Raw genomic sequence first — 14,169 nt, 5'->3', positions numbered from 1 at the left:
CCAGGGTGACTGGCCACACCCAAAGCTATGCCTCGCAAGCAGCAACATCAGAGGCAAAACACTGTGTGGGCCAGCGAGAGGAAGATGGATGTCACTAAAATAATCCAGCCAGCAACTCAGTGAATCAACAAATAGCAATAGCCAGCCCTGGGGACAAGAAGACCAGTAGCCAGAGTTGCTACAATATATTACAGTGGTCATTTTTTAATCCCAGGTTTTACTTTTCACAGTTTTGTTTACCTATGGTCAACCTCATCTGAAAATACTGAACGAAAAATTCCAGGAATAAGTGATTCATATGTTTTAAATCTCATACTGTTCTGAGTAGTGTGATGAAATCTTGAACCGTCCTGCTCTGTCCTGCCCAGGATGTGAATCGTCCCTTTGTCCGGCATATCATGGATACTACCTGTCGATTGGTCTCTTAGTAGCCCTCTCTGCTATCAGATTTTAAAAATATAGTATAGGTAGGGTTTGGTACAACCTGAAGTTTTAGGTATCTACTAGGGGGTCTACCAAAAGAAATGGGGGACTACTCTGTCTGAAACGTTTAGTTTCAAATGAACAATTATGAGATATATAAGGAGACAGGAAAGTATGACCCATAGACTGGGAAGAAAAAGGCAAAAACCAAAAAAGCAATGGAATATTGCATGTGAGAATGGCCCAATGTCAGATTTAACATATTTCAAACTAGCTGTTGTAAATATGTTCACACAACTAAACAAAACCATGATTAAAGAAGTAAAGAGAAATGCAAATCAAAACCACATTGAGATACCATCTCACACCAGTTAGAATGGCGATCATTAAAAAATCGGGAAACAACAGATGCTGGAGAGGATGTGGAGAAATAGGAACACTTCTACACTGTTGGTGGGAATGTAAATTAGTTCAACCATTGTGGAAGACAGTGTGGCGATTCCTCAAGGACCTAAAAATAGAAATCCCATTTGACCCAGCAATCCCATTACTGGGTATATATCCAAAGGATTATAAATCATTCTACTACAAGGACATGTGCACACGAATGTTCATTGCAGCACTGTTTACAATAGCAAAGACCTGGAACCAACCCAAATGCCCAACGATGATAGACTGGATAGGGAAAATGTGGTACATATACACCATGGAATATTACGCAGCCATCAAAAAGGATGAGTTCACGTCCTTTGTAGGGACATGGATGAACCTGGAAACCATTATTCTCAGCAAACTGACACAAGAGCAGAAAATCAAACACCGTATATTCTCACTCATAGGCGGGTGCTGAACAATGAGAACACATGGACACAGGGAGGGGAGCACTACACACTGGGGTCCGTTGGGGGGAAATGGGGGAGGGGCGGGGGGTGGGGAAGTGGGAAGAGATAGCATGGGGAGAAATGACAGATACAGGTGAGGGGACGGAAGGCAGCAAACCACACTGCCATGTGTGTACCTATGCAACAATCTTGCATGTTCATCACATGTACCCCGAAACCTAAAATGCAATAAAATAAAATAAAATAAAATAAAATAAAGAAGTAAAGAAAGTCAATGTTACATCAGTTAGAGAATATCCATAAAGAAAGATAAATTATGAAAAGAACCAAGAGGAAATTATGAAAGTACAAAGTATAATAACTAAAATAAAAAATTCAGTAGAAGGACTCATCAGTAAATGTGAATTGGCAGAGAAAAGATGGTTCAAAGTTGATTGAGAGGGATGACAGACACTGAAGAACAGAGAGAAGAACAGAATAAAGAAAAATAAACAGAGCCTCAGAGAAAAGTCAGGTGCCAGCACACATACCCAAGTACACATCACAGAAATACCAGAAATAGAGAAATGAGAAAAAAATACTCAAACAAATAATGGCTGAAATTTCCCAAATGTATTGAAAAATGGTAACCATCAGGAAGCTTAATGAACCACAAGTAGAATCAAATCAAAGAGAACCAGAAAAAGACACACCACAGAAAAATGCTTAAAGTCAAAGACAAGGAAACATCTTAAAAGCAACAGGAGAAAAATGATGCATCAAGAGAAGGATCAGCTGACTTCCCAGCAGAAGCAATGGAGGCCAGAAAGCCATGTGGGATGACATATTCAACATGTTGAAAGAAAGAGAAAGCTGTTCACATCCTTATATGTAGCAAAGCTGTAATGAAAAACTAAAGGCAAAATAAATATCTCTCCAGATTAAAAAAAAAAAACATTTCATTTGGTGCTAGATGACCTGTCTTATGAGAAATACTAATGAAAGTTTTTCAGGCTAAAAGGAAAGGCAAGACTGTAATTTGAGTTCATGTGAACAAACACACACCACAGCATGTATGAAACTTGAAGACCTTCTGTTAAATGACATAAGCCAGTTATAGACAGAAAAACACTACACAGTTTTATTTATATGAGGTTCCTAGAGTAGTCAAATTCATTAGGACAGCAAGCAGAATGGAGGTTTTCAGGGGCTGGGGGAGAGGGCAATTGGGAAGTATTTAATGTGTGAAGTTTCAGTTTGGGAAAATGCAAAAGCTCTGGAGATGGATGATGGTAATAGTTACACACAATATGAAGTACTTAATACCACATAACTGTGCATTTAAATATAGGTAAAATGGTGAATTTTATATTATGTATATTTAACTATAATTTTAAAAATTAATTGCAACTACAGGAGGAAAGAAGAAAAAGCATCCCTGGTTTATCCATGTGACGCAGTCACCATCCCTCTGGCAGTAGTGAGTATTGGTTCCTGCCAGCCCTTAGAATGAGCACATCAGAATATTATTTTATTCCTCAGGCTTTGGATTTATGAAATCAATACTATGAAGTGAATGCCTCCTTTCTCTTCAACTTCTCATCTTCTTATTTTTAAAACAAATAAACTAGCCATGTTTCCTGAATTTTAAATGCTATAAATGTCTCCCATAAACATTAGGGAGATTATGCAGTAATAACCCTAGTTGCTCAAAGCTGCTTGAGTTGAGGCAGTTGCAGGAAAAGCAGGACCTCCTAGATTGTGGTTAGCAATCTCCTCTGTCTCTACAGAAATAGTATGGAAAGCCTTAAATTCTAATCCTTTTCCTAGTTATAAAATATGAAAACTGGAATAAATAACCCTAATAAAGGCTAACACATAAGAAGAAAACAGGCAACCCAAGCTGGAGCCTTACATAAGGAACACCACTTGTAATCATACATGTGAGAAGTGGCCTAATATAGTGGAAAGAGCAGGGGTTTTAAAGCAGACAAAAAATAGAGTGAACAAATCATTAATAAAATTAAAATGCTACATTAGAAAATATCCATTCAATGCTTGGCCAGGTGTGGTGGATCAGGCCCATAATTCCAGCACTTTGGGAGGCTGTGGCAGGTGGATCACCTGAGGTCAGGAGTTTGAGATCAGCCTGGCCAACATATTGAAACCAAATCTCTCATAAAAATATGAAAATTATCCAGGTGTGGTGGCATGTGCTTGTAGTCCCAGCTACTCAGGAGGCTGAGGCAGGGGAATTGTTTAAACCCAGAAGGCAGAGGTTGCAGTGAACTGAGATCAAACCACTGCACTCCAGCAGGGGTGACAGAGTGAGACTCTGCCTCAAAAAAGCCAACCAACCAAACAACAACAAAATTAAAAATAAAACATTCACTCAATTCTAAAGGAAGTAGTAAAAGAAAAATAGAAGGATAAAAAGACATGAGATATATAGAAAGCCAAACATAAAATGGCAAACAAATTCAACTATGTTAATAGTAACATTAAAAGTAAATGGGTTAGCAATTTATCAAAAGGCAGAGATTGTCAGACTGAATAAAAAACATGATCTAACTATGTGTTGTATACAAGAGATAGACTTTACAAATAGATTTAAGGTAAAAGGATGAAAAAGATATATCACAATAAGTATTAACCATGGGGAAGTTGAAATGACTGGATTAATATCAGAGAAAATATACTTTAATACAAAAACTGTTACTAGGAATAAAGAGGGGGCATTTTATAATGATAGAAGAGTCAATTCAACAGGGATATTTGACACTTATAAAGATATGCATTTAACAACAGAGCACCAAAATATATGAAGCAAACCCTAATGAACATGAAAGGAGAAACAAAAAATTCAACAATATGTGGGCTTCAATACTCCAATTTCAATAATGGGTAGAAAAATGAGACAGAAGATCAGATCAACAAGGAAATAGAAGACTTGAATAACACTGTAAACAAATTAGACTTAACAGATCTCTGTAGAACACTCAACTAATAACAGAGTATACATCCTTCTCAAGAGCACTGAGAGCATTCTCCAGGATGGACTATACACTACTCCAAAAAAATAATCCTAATAAATTTAAAAGGATCAAAATAGTACAAAATATTTTCTCCAGCAACAATGGAATAAAATTAGAAAGTATTAGTGGAGAAATTTGGGAAATCACAAATATGTGGAAATCAAACAACATGCTTTTAAACAACCAATGGATCAAAAATCAAAGTGAAAATCAGAAAATACTTTGAGATACATAAAAATGAAGACATGACGTACCAAAATGTATGGGACACAGCTAAAACAGTACTTAAAGGGAAATGTAAAGCTGTAAATACCTACATTAGAAAAAAAGAAAGATCTCAAATCAATAACCTAACTTTTCACCTTAAGACACAGGAAGAAAGAAGAGCAAATGAAGCCTAACTCAAGCAAAAAGAAAGAAATCATAGATTAGAATGGAAATTAATGAAATCGAGAAAATTAAAAATTAGAGAAAAATTAATGAAATAAAAAATTGGTACACAAATGTTTATAGCACTGTATTTATGATAGCTAAAGGTAGAAAAAACCCAAATGTTTATCGATAGATGAACAGATAAACAAAGTACTAATACACACTACAATGTGGACCAGTCTTGAAAACATTATGCTCAGTGAAAGAAACCAGTCACAAGAGACCACATACTGGATGAGCCCATTCATACGAAAGTCCAGGAGAGGAAAAGCTATAAAGACAGAAGCTGGTTGTGTAGGGATGAAAGGATGGGGTGGGGCAGGGGGAGGAGCACAGATAGAAGGAGTGAGAGGTAAAGGGCATGGGGTTTCTTTTCAAAGTAATGAAAAAGTTATAAATGGACTGTGCTGATGTTGCATATATCCATGAATATGTCAAAACCGTTAAATTGCACATTTTACATAGGCAAATTACATGGTATGTGAATGATATCTCAATAAATCTTTTTTTCAAAAATGATCTTGTCACTTGGAGACTCCTGAGAGTAGCACCTATGCTGTGCACGCATTCCTTCTACCGTTTTTGAGGTAACGTTACATAAAATAAGAGAGTTTGGGGGAAAGAAAATGGAAATGCCATTTATCCCCCAATACATTGTGTAATTTGGGGATTGGAGAGAGAGAGAGTCACATGTGAACTAAAGATTTGCTACAGAGGCCGGGCGCGGTGGCTCACGCCTGTAATCCCAGCACTTTGGGAGGCCGAGGTGGGTGGATCACAAGGTCAAGAGATAGAGACCATCCTGGTCAACATGATGAAAACCCGTCTCTACTAAAAATACAAAAAAATTAGCTGGGCATGGTGGCGCGTGCCTGTAATCCCAGCTACTCAGGAGGCTGAGGCAGGAGAATTGACTGAACCCAGGAGGCAGAGGTTGCGGTGAGCCGAGATTGAGCCATTGCACTCCAGCCTGGGTAACAAGAGCGAAACTCCGTCTCAGAAAATTAAAAAAAAAAAAAATTTGCTACAGAGGTACCGCAGCACCAGGCTACCTCTGATTTCTGAATACAGGTGCAATTACGCAATGTACTCGATTCTCTGCATTGCTAGGAGGTCCTCCAGAGAAGAAGTTGACACTTAACATTTATGTGACTTTTGGTCTCAGATCTGGGACGAAGTTATCATGCTGGTGATGTTATAGGTACCAACAAGCAAAAGTAAGCCATTTGAAGTGTTTATTGATGCAGATTGGTTGGCAGCAGTGGCTGGGAAACTGTTGGATATTCAACTATGTCTGATACCTGCACACCTGTGATACCTGCGTTCCATCAGCGCTGCAACACAAGGAAAACAACAGAGATCCCATTTATAACGTTGAACTTTCTTGTGCCTAGTAGCTTACAGTAACTTAGTTAAACGCCTGGCAAACATAGAGCAAGCATATCAGCTGTGAAATGTGTGATTGTTCTATAGATAGACAAAATTATTTTGTTAAAACAAGACTCTGACTTCAGATGCCTGAGAGCAAATTGCTGGGTAAATAGGAAAGCCTGCAGAAGAGTGAACTGACCAGGTGACAATTGACAGAAACCATCTGACGGTCTTGGGTGGCTGTGTGCATTACACAGTCATATTTCCTTTGTCTTCTGATTGTGTGCAGAACAAAAAACCAATAACACAATTTGTCACCGTCACCGTTCTTTATATTTTTTCAGGAGAACTTTGCACATGCTAGCCACTCGGCAGAATATGCTTGGACTGGGCCGTTTTCTTTGATGTAACAAAAACTGTTTTATTGAATTTCTAACACGTTCTGACATTGTGCGAGGTGCTGAGGATACGGAAGTGAATAATATTGTTTCTGCCATCAAAAAAGCCACAATCTGGAAGAGGAGGGAGAGCAGCAAGAGAAGTGAGAACCAGATACCTTGGTGTCATGAAGCAGGGGATGGTCTGCTCTTCTTGTGTGTGCATGTGTGTATGTGTGTGCATGTATGTGTGTGCATGTGTGTATGTTTGGATGTGTGTGTATGTTTGCATGTGTGTGTGCCTGTGCATGTGTGAATGTGTGTCTGTGTGTACGTGTATGTATGTGTGTATGTTTGCATGTGTGTATATGTTTGCATGTGTGTGTGCATGTGTGAATGTGTGCATGTGTGTATGTGTGTATGTATGTGTGTATGTTTGCATGTGTGTGCATGTGTGTATGTTTGCATGTGTGGGTGCATGAACATGCATGCATGTTTGCATGTGTCTGCGTGTGTTTGTGTGTGTTTGCATGTGTATGTGTGTGCGTTCGTGTGTTTGCATGTGTGTACGTGTGTGTGTGTATGTGTGTGTAGGTGTGCATGTATGTGGTGAGTGTGTCTGGAGTAGGGCTTGGGAAGGCCTCATAGACTTGAGATGAGTCTTGAAGAATGATGGCGACTGAAGCAAAGAGAAGAGACCGTCAACAGGCAGAGGGCCACTCCAGTGACACAATGAAGAGGACGGGTTGGGGAACAACACCCAGTCTGGTCCTGGACCCCGGAGCCAGAGTATAAGTGGGGAGGGCAGGAAGATGTGGCCAGGAGGCAGGCAGGGCCAGGTCAGCTATGCAACACTATAATTGCATTTCCTGTAAGTGGCAAAACCATGTTTGAACCTCCGAAGGGTGGAGTTGCCTCATGATGGGGGAATTCAGAACATGCCCTGGGACAGCAAAGGTTCTGCCTGAAGAAGGATCAGCTCCAGCTGCAAAGAACTACAAAAGAAAACCGCAGAAAGCAGAGAACAAGGACATTTGTAAAATGTGACTTTCTGGAAACGCCCTGCTTCTTCTCCATTTCCTTCTGACACTGAGCACTATAACTTACAACGGAGCCAGCCTGTTCCCCAGGTGCTGACGTCAACGGGTGTCTCGTCTGAGAGAGGCCCTCATGGCTGACCCTAAGGGCTTGATTCTGATCTTTCACACGTGGGCTGGGCAGCGTCCCTCATAGCCTGGAGGAGGAGCAGCCTGAAGTGTGACAACCTTGTCCTTCAGAAGAGGTGAAGATCCTGCAGTTTCCATGGTGCACTGCGAGGATGCTCTCTCATGATCTAATCTGCACTAGAACCACCACGTGCAAGTGAGGCTCTGATGTTCCTAACACCTGAGGTGACCCTGGGAACCAGGACCTGCTGCGGGAAAGCTTGAATACTGAATACTGACCCCGAGCAGATGGGTGGTGACCCACTACAGTGAGCTCCTGTGACCCAGATGTGGTGGGAGCCCCCTGCTCTTCCACTTGCTCATGCAATTTGAAGTCCATTTTCATAAATACGATTCAGCATCTCTTACAGGTAAAGAATGCACATTTCTCTCAAAGAACAACTGCCTTTGGAGAAGTGAGCATGGAGTTGTGTTGCAAAGGCCAGGTTCATAGGTTTGTTTGCAACCTTGTAAATAATTATTTTAATGACACAACGCTGTGAGTCTATTAGTGTACCTCAGATGTTGTAGGCACCTGTGCTGCCCTTGGAGTGGGGTCCAGGACAGTGGTCCTGTTCCCTTCTCAGGAAGGACCATCTCAGGGCCGAGCAATCCTAGCTTTAGCTTCTCCCTGTCCATTTCGCATAGGGAGTGGGTGAAAACGTGTCATTTCACCGCATTTTAAAGGTGTAAAAGGGTTTTGTGAGTAAAGCCATAGAAAGAACTCAGAGATAAGACACCACCGAGCTCCTTCTGTCACTCACACTTGCTGCTAATGCGTTTTCCTCCTTCACTCATCTTGAAGAAAGGTTATGTACCCCAGAGATGGTAGATCAGCTCAAAGCCTCATAACGGAGTTCAAAACATTATTTTAGAAGTGCAGCTAAAGGAACATGGAGAGCGATCTGAGGCCCCCTTTTAAGAACACAGGGAAGAACCTACACATTTGAATGTTCAGAAACTGTCTGATTTGCAGATTTGCTCCCAAGATTGCACTGTGTGCCTTGCTCTTTGCACTGGAAATCTTGGCCTTAGGTCAAAAGCACTAAGCCTTCACCTGACCCTCCATGGGTCCTCCCATCTCCCTGCCTCCAACCCAGCTGTCCCCCCAGTAATCAGCTATGGGACCGCCAGGGCTGGCAGCCTCCTCCCCTTTTTCTCAAATCCTTCCAGAGTCTCCACCAGGAGCTGGTACCACGTGGAGAGGCCACTTCTCAGGTCACAACGATGAATGGACGGAAGGATAAGCTACAGGAGTAGCCGAGTCCGGAAAGTGCAGCTTCTAGCATTTTCTTTTCCCACATGTTTTTCAAGGCTGCCGTACACACGCCCAAACATATTCACACTCGTTCACCAAGGAGGGAGTAAACTCAGCTGCAGCCACGCCACGTACAGCAGCATGTTGTATCCTAACAGAGAAACTCTGTATACGTTGGGAACTGGCTCGAGTTCTCAGGCTCTGGGCCAGCAAAAACTGTGGGTGTTGTTGGCTGCGGTCCTTGAACAATACCCACAGCCAGATGATCAGACTCACACAATGGTAGCAGCTCTGGAGGGATCCGCTGGGGCTCCTTCAAAGAGAGGGGCGCTTGGGGATCAGGAAGGAAGCGAAGGAGGAACACGTGGGACACCCATGCAAATTACAAACCCAACCGGCAGCACTGGGGCCCACCCCGCTACGGTAGGGCACACACAACTGAGACAACCTCAGCAAAAACGTGCAGCAGGAATAACAGGGGCTGAGACGCTGCTGCGGCCTTGTTTCCATTGTTATTTTTTTTGCCATGGAGTCTTCCAAGAAGAGTTTACACAGAGTTCACACGCATGATCCCATCTGTCGCCAATGAAACTCTTTAGAGGCATTTCAGTTCTTCTCATCAAACTTGCAGATACATCAATGTGCTCACCATTAAAATTTTAAAAAAATCAGATTCACCAACAGCAAATGAATAAATAAATAAAATCTGTCGCTTAGGTTTTGTGAACAGGTTTCACTGCACAGGAACTATCTCTTTTTGTGGTTGTATGAGAAGCGTGAGAAATTAAACACAACAAGAAATGCAAAAACAAACAGGTAAGCAAAGCCATCTTTCATGTTTTAGACTTGATCATTTTGTGCCTTTTGATCAAGGGGGTAAAAATGGCGTCCTTAAACAAATAGCAAACAGCCTCCATCGTCAGCCCCTGATGGACCGTTTCCATGTCTCCCAGGGATCGCTCATTCACAGGAGAATTTGTACCACACTGCCCTCCACATCTTCCCCTGTGGTGCCCTCTCAGGGGTCATCCATTCTTCACAGCAGACCCTGCTGTCTCTGTTTGCCACGTCTCAGAGCATGAGCCCTGTTCCCACACGGGCTGCTTCTCATGGTACCACTGTCCCAGCATGTCACATGTACTCAGGGGGCACTGCAGGTCCAGCGGAGAATGGGTAAAGCCTGGTGGGGACAGGGCTCAGTGAACCTGTTTATTGGGGTTTGAATCCAGGTTGTCTACACCTGAGACAGGTGAAGTGAAGATCAGGTAGAGATCATATCGGCTAGAACAGCTGGCTGGATTGTTTCCATTCTTCCAAATGGAGAGCGGCCTAACAGCATGGCCTCCATGCCACTGCAGAGTGCTGCCTGCAAATGCCACCCAGATGCCAGGATCCCACTGGTGACTACCAAGACAGTACACAGGGGATGTGGGGCTCAGGAGTTCTTGCACAGCTTTCTAAGATACAACCTTTGAAGCCAGTGATGGTGTTTTAGACTTCAGTAAGCCCCTCCTAGCACCTAACTCGGTGCCTGATGAGGATCTGGTCTTCACACAACACTTACTGCACTGGGAAGGCAAATTCCAGGAATTCCAAAGGTTATTCAAATAATTTGTTATAACAGAATTGTGCTATGTCAAGTGTAACTGACAATAAATTGAGCTTCAGCTGGAAAATTATTCATACATAGCTTTTGGTTCTAAGTCTTTTGATTTTTTTATGGCTATGATAACTAGATGAAAGATAATTTTGATAAAAGGCAGAATATGAGTTTATTTTTTAAAAAGATGCCATGACTTAAAAATATTACAGTCATCTGTGTGCTATTCAATAAAGCAACCATTGGGAATTTTAAAATTTGCCGTCAAAGTGTAACTTTCCCTCCCCTCCAAAAAGAGCTAAGATTGCTTATAATAATAACAGGATTATAAGAGAGAAGGAAAAATGGATTTTCCCAAATTCTAAGCTGCCATGGTTCCTGTTGTGAGTGGTCAGTGGGGACAGTGACCACTTGGGGGAAGAGAAAATGTGTGCTCTCTGAGAAGGGCCCAGTGACAGAGGGAGTGCTGGCATGGGAAGCTGGTGCCAGAAATGCACTTTCCAGGAGCACTTGGCTTTGCAGAGCGGGAAAAAGATGGTCTGAGAGGCAAAAGAAAGTCACCAGAAACTTTTTCTCAATGGGGTAACATGAATATTTCAGTGATGTTACTGTGGTGTGGATAAGATGTCCTTCAAGGTAATAATTTCCCTTTGTCTTAATCCTGTGTTCACTAAGCCAATTTCTGATGATGACCGTTCTGGCTTCCTAGATATCTCAGTATCAGGACACAGGTTTCCATGAGTCATGGACAGGAACATTCCCGTGGCAAGAATGAGATTATTGCCATTGTAAATCAATTAATTTGTATTCTGAAGAACACATAATATTGAGGCTAATCAATAAAGTACAATTTTTGATTCTACATAGCTAAGGATAAGAATTGAACCAAAGTCAAATTCACTGCCCTTCATCCCTGGCCTGCCGGTCCTGTCTTATTGACACCCCACCACTTCAGTGTTAACATTTTCCCCTCATTAAATCTTCACAGTCTGTGGGTAAATCAGTACATTTTGCTAGGAGCTTCCAAGTAGCCAAGATGTAAAAGGAAACTTGCAGAGTAATTAATTTTCATTACTTGATAAAAGGATCCTTTGTGAGCCAATATTAGGTGATTTTAAATTTTGTTTTAATTTAGCCTCCAGACTAGGGAGAAAAAGGCTTATGAGTACCAGATTTATATGGTTTCATTCAAGGAGAAGCAGATTTTTCAAAAGACTTTTAAAAAAGGAACATGCTTCTTAGCCTTAATCCCAAGGCCATCCCTGTCAGCATTCCACGCACAAAAGCAGGTACAATCTTGTGTTATGAAAGAAGCAATAAGTGATTCTGAATTGACTTAAGCTTTTAGACAATGTTCACCCAGTAAGCCTATCTGAGAATGTTGGCATACAAAAATTGTAATCCAAAAGTTTGCTTTTAAGTCAATTGCTTAAAACGGAGACTATTTTCCCACAGAAACAGTGTAAACATTATGGGTCCTGATCAGACTCCGAGTTTTGGTACCTTGCTCTTGAGCCAGATCCAGCTGCTGCGGCTCCTCCAGCCCCACCCTGGTCCCACTCCAAGGTGTGCGGGGGCAGCTTGGACCTCTCCTCCACTCAGAACCAAGGGTTGGGGGCTGCTCAGATTCTAGTTCAGGTCCCTGCACAGAGCAGAGCTTGGAGCTCACTCAGGGGCACTCAGAAGATCTGCTTTCCTCTTCCACCTCTGAGAAGCCAGCATCTCTATCCCTCAGAGGCCTCACCCCAAGGTGTCGAAAAACCGAGTTTTTAATTTCATTGAATTTTGACTAACTTAACTATGGCAGCCACACGTGTCAGGTGGACACCAATTGAATAAGGACATTTTCATTGGTTTTCGCCCTGGAATTGCACATGCTTGCACTGTGTGAGGGCATATGTGTGTGAGTGTGAGTGTAAGAGTGTGTGACAGTGTGTGTATGCATGTGTGTGAGCATGTGTTGTGAGTGTATGAGCATGGGTTTGTGTACAGGTGAGCGTGTGTGTGTGTGTGTGAGTGTATGTGTGAGTGTGGGAAATTGTGTGTGTGTGAGTGTGTGACTGTGTGTGTGTGCGATTGTGTCTTTGTGTGTGTGTGTCTGCAGTTTCCTGGGTGCTCTTTTCCTTTAGGATCTCTTGAACCCGGAGCTCAGCAACCCTTCCCCGTGATCAAGGCTGAACACTGAGGTGCTGGGTTTGATCTTTAACCTCCTGCAGATGAGAGAAAGTCTCCCGCGCTGTCAGACTATCACCCTGTGTGTCTGGGGGGACTCAACCCATTTGCCCCACCCCGTATTTTTAAAAACTCCATACAAACCAACCCTTTTGACTTCTGCCTCCCTGCCAGCTATCCTTCCACTCCTCTGTTCTTTTTTTTTTTTTTTTTTTTTTTTTTTTTTTTTTTTTTTTTTTTTTTTTTTTTGAGACGGAGTTTCGCTCTTGTTACCCAGGCTGGAGTGCAATGGCACGATCTCGGCTCACTGCAACCTCCGCCTCCTGGGCTCAGGCAATTCTCCTGCCTCAGCCTCCTGAGTAGCTGGGATTACAGGCACGCGCCACCATGCCCAGCTAATTTTTGTATTTTTAGTAGAGACGGGGTTTCACCATGTTGACCAGGATGGTCTCGATCTCTCGACCTCGTGATCCACCCGCCTCGGCCTCCCAAAGTGCTGGGATTACAGGCTTGAGCCACCGCGCCCGGCCTCCTCTGTTCTTTAAAACAGAACCTCCCGGAAGATTGGTTTGCACGTGCTGGCTCCCCTCCTGCCCTCGCCCCGGGGACGCTGGGATCTGGGCTGCCACGTGCCCGCCGCGGGCCGCGCCGCACGGCCCGGCCCGGCCACCGCGGACTCCACCTGCCCGACCTGCCGACCGTCCCGCGCTCTCACCGCGGCTCACGGCTCCTGGAGAGGCTTCCTGGCTTGCTTTCTGCCCGTCACACCGGGCCTCGCCCCGCTCTCAGCCTCGCGGTGCCCGCTCCCTGACGGTGCCCGCTCCCTGACGCTGCCCGCAAGCCGATCTCCTCTACAGGACCCGCCGACAGGCCGCGCACCCTCCCGGACCCACATGGGCATCGCCGGCTCCCGCCAGCGCCCTCGGCACCACGCACGCCCTGGTTTTCACGCCGGCTCAGGGGCTTTGGACGCACCTCGATCAGGCTCTGCGCTCTCATCGCGTTCCAAACACGGTTCTCGGTGCTTTCGCCCCGTGGGCCTGCATCGTCCCTGCTCCTCCCCATCAGAACAGACAGGCCCAGGGTGAAAACACAAGGCAAAATGAAGCAGACCCGGGATGCGTCTTCCCAAGCAATCCACCTGGCACGCCCCGCTCTCCGCCCCCAGGCTGCGGCTCTCCCTCTGCCAGCCGCCACCCTGGCTCCTTCCTTCAGGCCCTCTCTGCCCCCAGCCTCGCTCTCCGGCTTTTGAAAACTACCTGTCTTTGAAAACTACCTGTCACATCGTTTCACTCTTTTGCTTCAAGTTTTCCAACGTTTACCCAGCACTGGACGATGGAGACCTGTGACCTCCAAGGTCGGTACGACCCGGCGCCTTCCAATCCCTGTGGCCGCCTCACCCCTGCTCTCTCCTTGCTGCCTGCATTCAGGCCATCGCAGCGTTTCGCTCAGGCCTGAACATCGCAGCTCAGACC

At 43.9% G+C, this 14,169-nt stretch overlaps 1 protein-coding gene across 8 annotated transcripts in view; it reads right to left on the bottom strand.

Annotated features, from left to right (window-relative positions):
• Positions 1–14,169, bottom strand: part of PDE10A (phosphodiesterase 10A) — a 656,074-nt gene that overhangs the window by 365,614 nt on the left and 276,291 nt on the right. The window lies entirely within an intron of this gene.

The sequence above is a fragment of the Saimiri boliviensis genome, chromosome 4, assembly GCF_048565385.1.
Source record: "Saimiri boliviensis isolate mSaiBol1 chromosome 4, mSaiBol1.pri, whole genome shotgun sequence".
NCBI lineage: Eukaryota > Metazoa > Chordata > Mammalia > Primates > Cebidae > Saimiri > Saimiri boliviensis.
Note: the sequence above shows the minus strand (reverse complement) of the source record. Positions and strands in the feature narration are given on the sequence as shown.